Below are 7434 nucleotides of genomic sequence, written 5' to 3'. Positions count from 1 at the left end.
CAGTGGGGGAGTATTGACTGATATGTCTATACATTAGGGGATGAATTACAGCAGGGAGCAGCATTGGATCCTCACCTTTCCCAAAGGAGAACTGTGTGCCCAACTTTTGTCCATCTTCATCTCTAATGATTTCATGTGCAGGGCTTCCAATTCCCAGATAAGAAGTGATCTCTTATTTTGAACAAAGGGAAGCACTGTGGATGCTGGACCAAGAATGCCTCAGGAGCTGCTCTCCAGGTGAGTGAGATGAAAGCAAGGATATGAGAGCTAAGGTTACAAGAGGCTTCTAGGAGTTACCCTGAAGTAAATGCTCAGTTTGGGGGAGAGAGGCCAGACTTCAATTTCTTTGTTGGATATTTCTTAGCATCGGTATCTGGGGCTCCTCTGTGAACCTCGGTTTTCCATCTACAAAATGAGTGGGCTGTACTCCAAGGCCCTGTAGGTCCCTTCCAGTGCTCCTCTGTGATCCTATAAGAAGTCCTTGTTTTGGATTTGGGGTAATGGAGCTCCCTTAAAAGTGCCAAAAGGGATTAGGTTTGGGACATGAGCCATTTCTTAGAACTTCTTCTAATCAATAAACAATTAAGGGCCTGTTACATGGCAGTCATAGGATAAATACCAGCAACACAAAGAGATGTGAGGGACATCCCCTGATCTCATGGAGGTCACAGAGTGGCAGGGCAGACAATACACTAGCAACTATGGAGAGACCCATTGTGCAATAGATAAACTGAATAATTTAGTGCCTTAGTGCATCATTAATTAGTGAGGATCATAATGGTTTAAGAAAGAGAAAAGAACTTGGGAGGAAAGAGCCAAAGTGAAATAAAATAGCTAGCATGTATACAGCCCTATGTTCCATGCTTTGCACTGTCTTATTTCCTCTTCATGAGAAACTGAGGACTTAACTACTATTATTATGTCCATTTTACAGATAAATAATCCAAGAGAGGTCCTATAACTTGACTTGCAAGGTTCTGAGATGGGATTAAAACCCTGAGCTTCCTGATTCAAGGCCCTATCCACATTCTATCTTCTGTAACTGTATTCTGATTTTCAAACAAATATGATGAACATGGACATACACATGAGGGAGAAAATAGGAAAATTGGACAAGCTCCTGTGGAGAAATTGAAATTCATTTTTAAACTCCAGCTACTCAAAAAGGCATTGCTAATTACTGTTTAAAAAAAAATGTATTTCTACTGGCTCGTGACAAATGTTGCCTTAAATGACTCAAGGGTCAATTACAAATATTGCTTTATGTTAACTTTTAATAATATATCTGTAATCACAGATTACACAGATTACACAGATTGCCCTCACCTTGGATCACTAAATCTCATGCAGTGTCGTTTCAGCTTTATTTTAATTTTATATTCACAGCTCCTGTGGCCACAGATGTCCCTGTATAGAACTCTATAGTACTGGAAAAGCCCCTGTAAATATGGGCCATGCAGGAGCCTGTCCCAACAAATCAGACTTCAGACCTCTAAACTTTGTGCACAATAAAGGAAATTTCAAAGGCATCTATTCGACTTCTGGGTTGATGTAGGAATCCCCAAAAGGCTTCTTGTTCCACAGCAGTGCCAGAGGTAAACACCCAAACCTGGAGGTGCTACATGCTGTGAGTTGCACTTACTCTGTCTGGGATTCACCCTCTCATCTCCATATTTTGGCTGTTGAATTGCCTCCTTCACCAGGACTGTCCTTCTTATGTGGTTCTACTCTATATCACTGCCTTCCTCCCTTCTGGGAAGATCTCTTTGATTTTGTCTATACCACTTTCAAGTTGTCCCTATTTCCAGGAAATCACTCTGCTGAAGTTCCTCTCTGGTTAAAGCTGTCCCTCTATCAGCAATGGAGGCTGTGACCATTGCAGTCCTATTGGCATTTGTTGGATCCCTGACCCATATCATAGCCATCTTTGGTTCACTTAACCCTCTGCAAGAAGCATCTTGATAGAACTAGCCATGGTCCAGAAGCATACAAGGAAGCTTATCAGAAACCACAGTTTATTCACTTGCTCTCATGATATGCTAGACACTGTAACAGTGGAGAGAGGGAGGTGCTGTATCATCATTGGTGAGAAATGTTTCTTTGTCAACGGATACCCTCAAATAGAATAAGAGCTCAGTGCTCTAAACAAGCAAGCAGAAGGTTTATGCAATAAGGGGTAAGAATTTTCTGAAAAATGTCTTCTCCTTACCTTCTTTCATTTGCTCTCCTAGTTGCCTGAAAACATTGGCCATAGTCTCCACTCTGCCCTCCTGGTTTGATGTTTCTCTTCTTTATTTGGCTTGACATTTTCCTTGGCATTCACTTTATAACATTTATTTTTACGTAAAATCCAAGTCATATCTCATATGACTGTTCCTCATTAATCTTCAGGGTCATTCCAACCTTTTGATCAGAAGGAGAAAATAAGGAAATATTATGATGATTATCTTTTTTTATTTTTTTAAAATTTTATTAAACTATTTTTTACAACACCTATCCATGGGTAATAAGTTATAGTATATGAAATTAATGAAATATTGTTCTATGAGAAACATGCAGAAGGCTGATGTCAGAAAAGTCTGGAGAAACTTACATGAACTGATGCTAAGTGAAGTGAGTAGAACCCAAAGAAAGGTAGACAACAGAAACAATATTATGGGATAATCAACTGTGATACACATGGCTTTTTTCAACAGTGTGGTGATTTAGGGCTGTTCCAATAGGCTTGTGATGGAGAGAGCCAGTTATACCCAGAGAGAGGCCTCTGGGGACTGAATATAGATCACAACACAGTATTGCCATATTGTGTTGTTATTTAATTGCTTTTTTTTTTCCTTTCTTGGGTTTTTTTTTCAATTTTTGATCTGATCTTTCTTCTGAAGCATGATAAATATGTTAATATGCATATAAGAACTTTACACCTTTAATTTATATTAGATTGCTTGCTGTCTAGGAGAGGAGAGTGAGGGAAGGGAGGGAGAAAAATTTGGAAGAAAAGATTTTGCTAAGGTGAGTGTTGAAAACCATAATTGCATGCATTTTGAAAATAAAAAGCTATTTGAAAATGAAAAAAATCCACTGAAGAAAACATCATTATAAATAAAGTTGGCCAATTGAAAAAGGAAGTTAAAAAGCTACCTGAAAAAATAACTCATTAAGATTAGAATTAGACTAGTGGAAGCTAATGACTCAAAAGCAAGAATCAATACATATACCCATCCCTAACTGGAAAAACAAGCAATATGGAAAATAGATCCAAAAGAGATAATTTGAGAATTATTGGAGTATCAAAAAACCATGATCCATAAAAGAGCCTGGACAACAAACATTCTTTAAAAAGTCATAGAAAAAAAACTACTCTGACATCCTAGAAGAAGTTCAGTGTTCCTCTCAGTTAAATGCAAAAGTTCAGTTTTCCTCTCAGTCATTTTCCATTGAAGAAAAAACTAATGTTAGTTAAAGTGCATAGATCTCATTAAATGCTTTAATTCAAAAGGAATTATCATATTAACACCAAGTGTTAATATGATAATCCTTCATGGCAAGGAATTTTCTTATCTTCTCTACTTTTGACTACCCTGATTCAATTCTAGGATGTCTGGTGCAATTCCTGCCAGCCAGGATGATGCCATTCCTGGAAATATCGTCTCTAGGAGGTTCTGTACAAGTAAAGATTTGTTATCTCTCAAAAATTATTTCTGCATGATCCAGGTAGAAACCATCAACATATTCAAGAGGGAAAGAAGGGTCATAAGCCAGTCACATTTCAGACTTGAACCTGTAACGTGCTCTCCTGGCAGTTACAATTACTAGTCTGTCCTAGACCCAACAGAGTACCTTTGACCACTGTGCTTAGCAGTGTGAACTCTACCCAGCTCACCTCCTCTGAGGCCTTCAAAGGTCTCTGGTCACAATCTCTTGAATCTATAGCTTAACAACCGGTAGCGCACTCAAGAACAGCCACGTGTAATCTTAAAAGCCTTCATTATACCTACTCACATAATGCCCTGACTTGATGCCCTGACTTGTTGGTTCCCGAGTGAACACCTGGTCAGAAGACCCACGTGTTCACTACCAAAATCCTTACCTCTTTTGGCTACCCATCTTGGCTTGGCCACCCAGGCTAGGGAGCCAGGGTGAAGAACGCCAGGTTAAAGAGAGCGACTGCTCCCTGCAGTGGGCTTACGTAGGGCCTGTGAGGTCACACAGCCAATCAGCGAGAGAGTCACCCATTACGAAGCTATCTCAATATGGCCAGGATCCCACCCAAGGGCAGTCCTAACATCCACAGAAATTACTTCCGGACCACTCAATCTCTCGATTTGCTGTGGCGCCCATTTAAAGGCCCCTTACATGAACCAATTGCATTACCCTGCCCCTTGATGCTCTCAGTACCTTAACCATTTGTATGGTTTTCCCACCTGCCAAGTTCTGTCCTTGATTCTAGCCTTTAAAATGGGAAGGGGAGGACTGCCTTCTACATTCCAGGTCTTTGAGTTCAGTGTCAACAATATAGTAAAAAGATGACTGAACATGAAACTATAAATCAAATATTCACAACTTGCTATTATTTTCAATTGGACAATAAAAAAATCATGTAATTCTTTTTCTCTTTTTCTTCCATCCAACACCCTTGCTACCATTGGATATAAATAAATATATAAAATTATTCTATATACTTTTCTATTCATCAGTTCTTTCTCCTAATACATATAGTGTCTGCCTTCATGTGCTTCTCTCTGATTAATTTGGATATTTATAATAGATACAGTAACTTACTCAAGGTTATTTTTCAAATAATATTGCTATTACTGTATACAATGTTGCCTTACTTCTGCTCATCTCAGCCCTCTGTATATTTGTACTAGTATTTCCATGTCTTTCTAAAATCTGGAGTTCATCACTTCTTATACCACAGAAGTATTCCATTATAATTTTGTACCACAACTTATGTGATCATTCTCCAGATGACAGGCAACTACAATTTCTAGTTCTTAGTCACCACAAACAGAATATAAATATTTTTGAATGTGTTTTTCAAATATTATGTTTAGGATGGATGCAGTCTTTGTATGTTCAAAAAGACTCTGCAAAATGGTCCTTCCTTCCTTTCTTTCTTTCTTTCTTTCTTTCTTTCTTTCTTTCTTTCTTTCTTTCTTTCTTTCTTTCTTTCTTTCTTTCTTTCTTTCTTTCTTTTCTTTCTTTCTTTCTTTCTTTCTTTCTTTCTTTCTTTCTTTCTTTCTTTCTTTCTTTCTTTCTTTCTTTCTTTCTTTCTTTCTTTCTTTCTTTCTTTCTTTCTTTCTTTCTTTCTTTCTTTCTTTCTTTCTTTCTTTCTTTCTTTCTTTCTTTCTTTTTAAGGCAATTGGGGTTAAGTGACTTGCCCAGGTTCACACAGCTAGGAAGTGTTAAGTGTTTGAGGCCAGATTTGAACTCAGGTCCTCCTGACTTCAAGGCTGGTACTCTATCTACTCCATGGTTATCTCATTTTACAATTCCCACCAACAATTAATTGTGTTTCAATTTCCCCACATCCTCTTCAACATTTGTCACTTTTTCTTTCTATCATTTTAGACAATCTGGTAGGAGTAAAATGATATTTCCAGATAGTTTTAATATGAATTTCTCTGATCTATGATGACCTGGAGCCTTTTAAAAACCTGACTATAAATTCTTTTGATTTCTTCTTTGAAAAACTGTCCATTCATTTCATTTATCCATTGGGGAATAACTCATGTTTTTATATCTTTAACAAAGTTCTATTTGCTATTTGTGAATTACTTTCTGTTTTATTTTTACTTCCTACTTTCTTCATTATCTTCTCCTTTAACCCTATCCCTATTACTTTCTTTCACCCTTCTATTCCTTACTTTACCCAGTCTTTTAAATTCCCATCCCTTATCTTTTCCCTCCACTCTCCTAAACTTATTATCTATACCCCATCTGATCCCAGTTCTCTCACCTTCTCATCATGATGGTAGCTCTGAAGGCTTTACCATGAGCATCCCTCAGTTTGAGACCTAAAAAGTGTTTTCCTCTACATTCATTTATCTAGTTTGGAAGAAATGAAAGATCTTTCCTGCTGATTGAAAATATGAAACTGTTCCCACACAAGTGAGACTTCCACTTATACTATTTATATTTTTTTCATATACCATGGGGATTTTTTGTCCTAATCTTTTTTATTTGAATGCTGAGTACACATATACATACATACATATATACATATACATACATACATATACACATATATGTAACATTCTACAACAAAGCTCTTTTGTTATTCTTTAGCTATAAGTCATCATTTTACCAGTCCCAATATCTCATAGCATTTAATAATCAACATCAATATTTGCCTTTACACTGAAATGTTTTCTGCCCTTTTTATCACCAGATTGCAATGCACTTTCCATTGTGAATGAGTGTAAGAGCCTCTGGACCTGAACCTCCTGGGGGAGAGTTGAGACGCCTTTGTGTCAGGACCCGCCCGAACCTGGATCTGTCACCGTGGCAACTGACATGGTAGGATCTGGGTGGGTGCAGGGGAGGCACAGTAAGGACTGGCTCCACCTTCGGGGAGGAATCGGGGAGGAGACACTGCTGACTTGTAACTTCAATAAACATCACTGTGTTCTATCCACCTCGGCTCTCTGTCTGGTGATTCCCTCCTCCTGTCTCCGGGAGGAGGGCCGGAGACGTCTGAAGCCCCGTCGGGCCGGGGAAGCTGGAAGAGGCAGTCACTGTTGAGGTTTCCTGTGAACGGTCCAGGTCCCGGCCCCTAACAAATGAGGTTGTAACTAATGCATGAAACCACCTGATTTAAATACTGGGCTATACTTGCAGAAGGAAAACCTAGAAGATGAAATAAGCATTACATTCTGGCTGCCCAAGCTTCCCTACTGTTCATGGTTTAGGGCAAAGAATTTTAATTCCAAGAACTTATTTTTAATGAATTACTTTTGAAAATCAGTGAACTTCATAAAGGATCAGCTCAAGCCCCACCTATATAAAGGTCTTCACTTTCCCAAAGGGTGAGCAGCTGTTAGGATTCTTACAAGGTGCTAAATAAGTGGAATTGAGGAGACAATGGTTAAATCTAATTTAGCATTAATTTAATCCTACAACAAATAATGGTTTCCTAGTGATGTAATGATTAGTATATACTCAGTATAGGATATATAAGGAGGAGGTCTCAGGGCCAGGAAGGACAAGCCCACTAGAGGACAAGCCTACTAGGACAGAACCCCATCAGAAGCTCTGAGCCTCAACCAGGATTCAATTGAAGAGATTCACAAGCCAGAGAAGGCAGCTTACACTCTCAAAACCAAGGAGAGAGCCTCTATTAAAGCTAACTAAGCCCCAGGAAAAGAGAAGACTTTGAAATAGAAAATAAAGGATTTGGACTTTAACTCCTGGCTGCATTTGAGGTAATTATTA

At 38.5% G+C, this 7434-nt stretch overlaps 1 protein-coding gene across 1 annotated transcript in view; it reads left to right on the top strand.

The window, feature by feature from the left end:
* LOC141559132 (uncharacterized) overlaps positions 1 to 7434 on the top strand; it is a 123038-nt gene that overhangs the window by 56255 nt on the left and 59349 nt on the right. The window lies entirely within an intron of this gene.

The sequence above is a fragment of the Sminthopsis crassicaudata genome, chromosome 2 (assembly GCF_048593235.1).
Source record: "Sminthopsis crassicaudata isolate SCR6 chromosome 2, ASM4859323v1, whole genome shotgun sequence".
NCBI lineage: Eukaryota > Metazoa > Chordata > Mammalia > Dasyuromorphia > Dasyuridae > Sminthopsis > Sminthopsis crassicaudata.
Note: the sequence above shows the minus strand (reverse complement) of the source record. Positions and strands in the feature narration are given on the sequence as shown.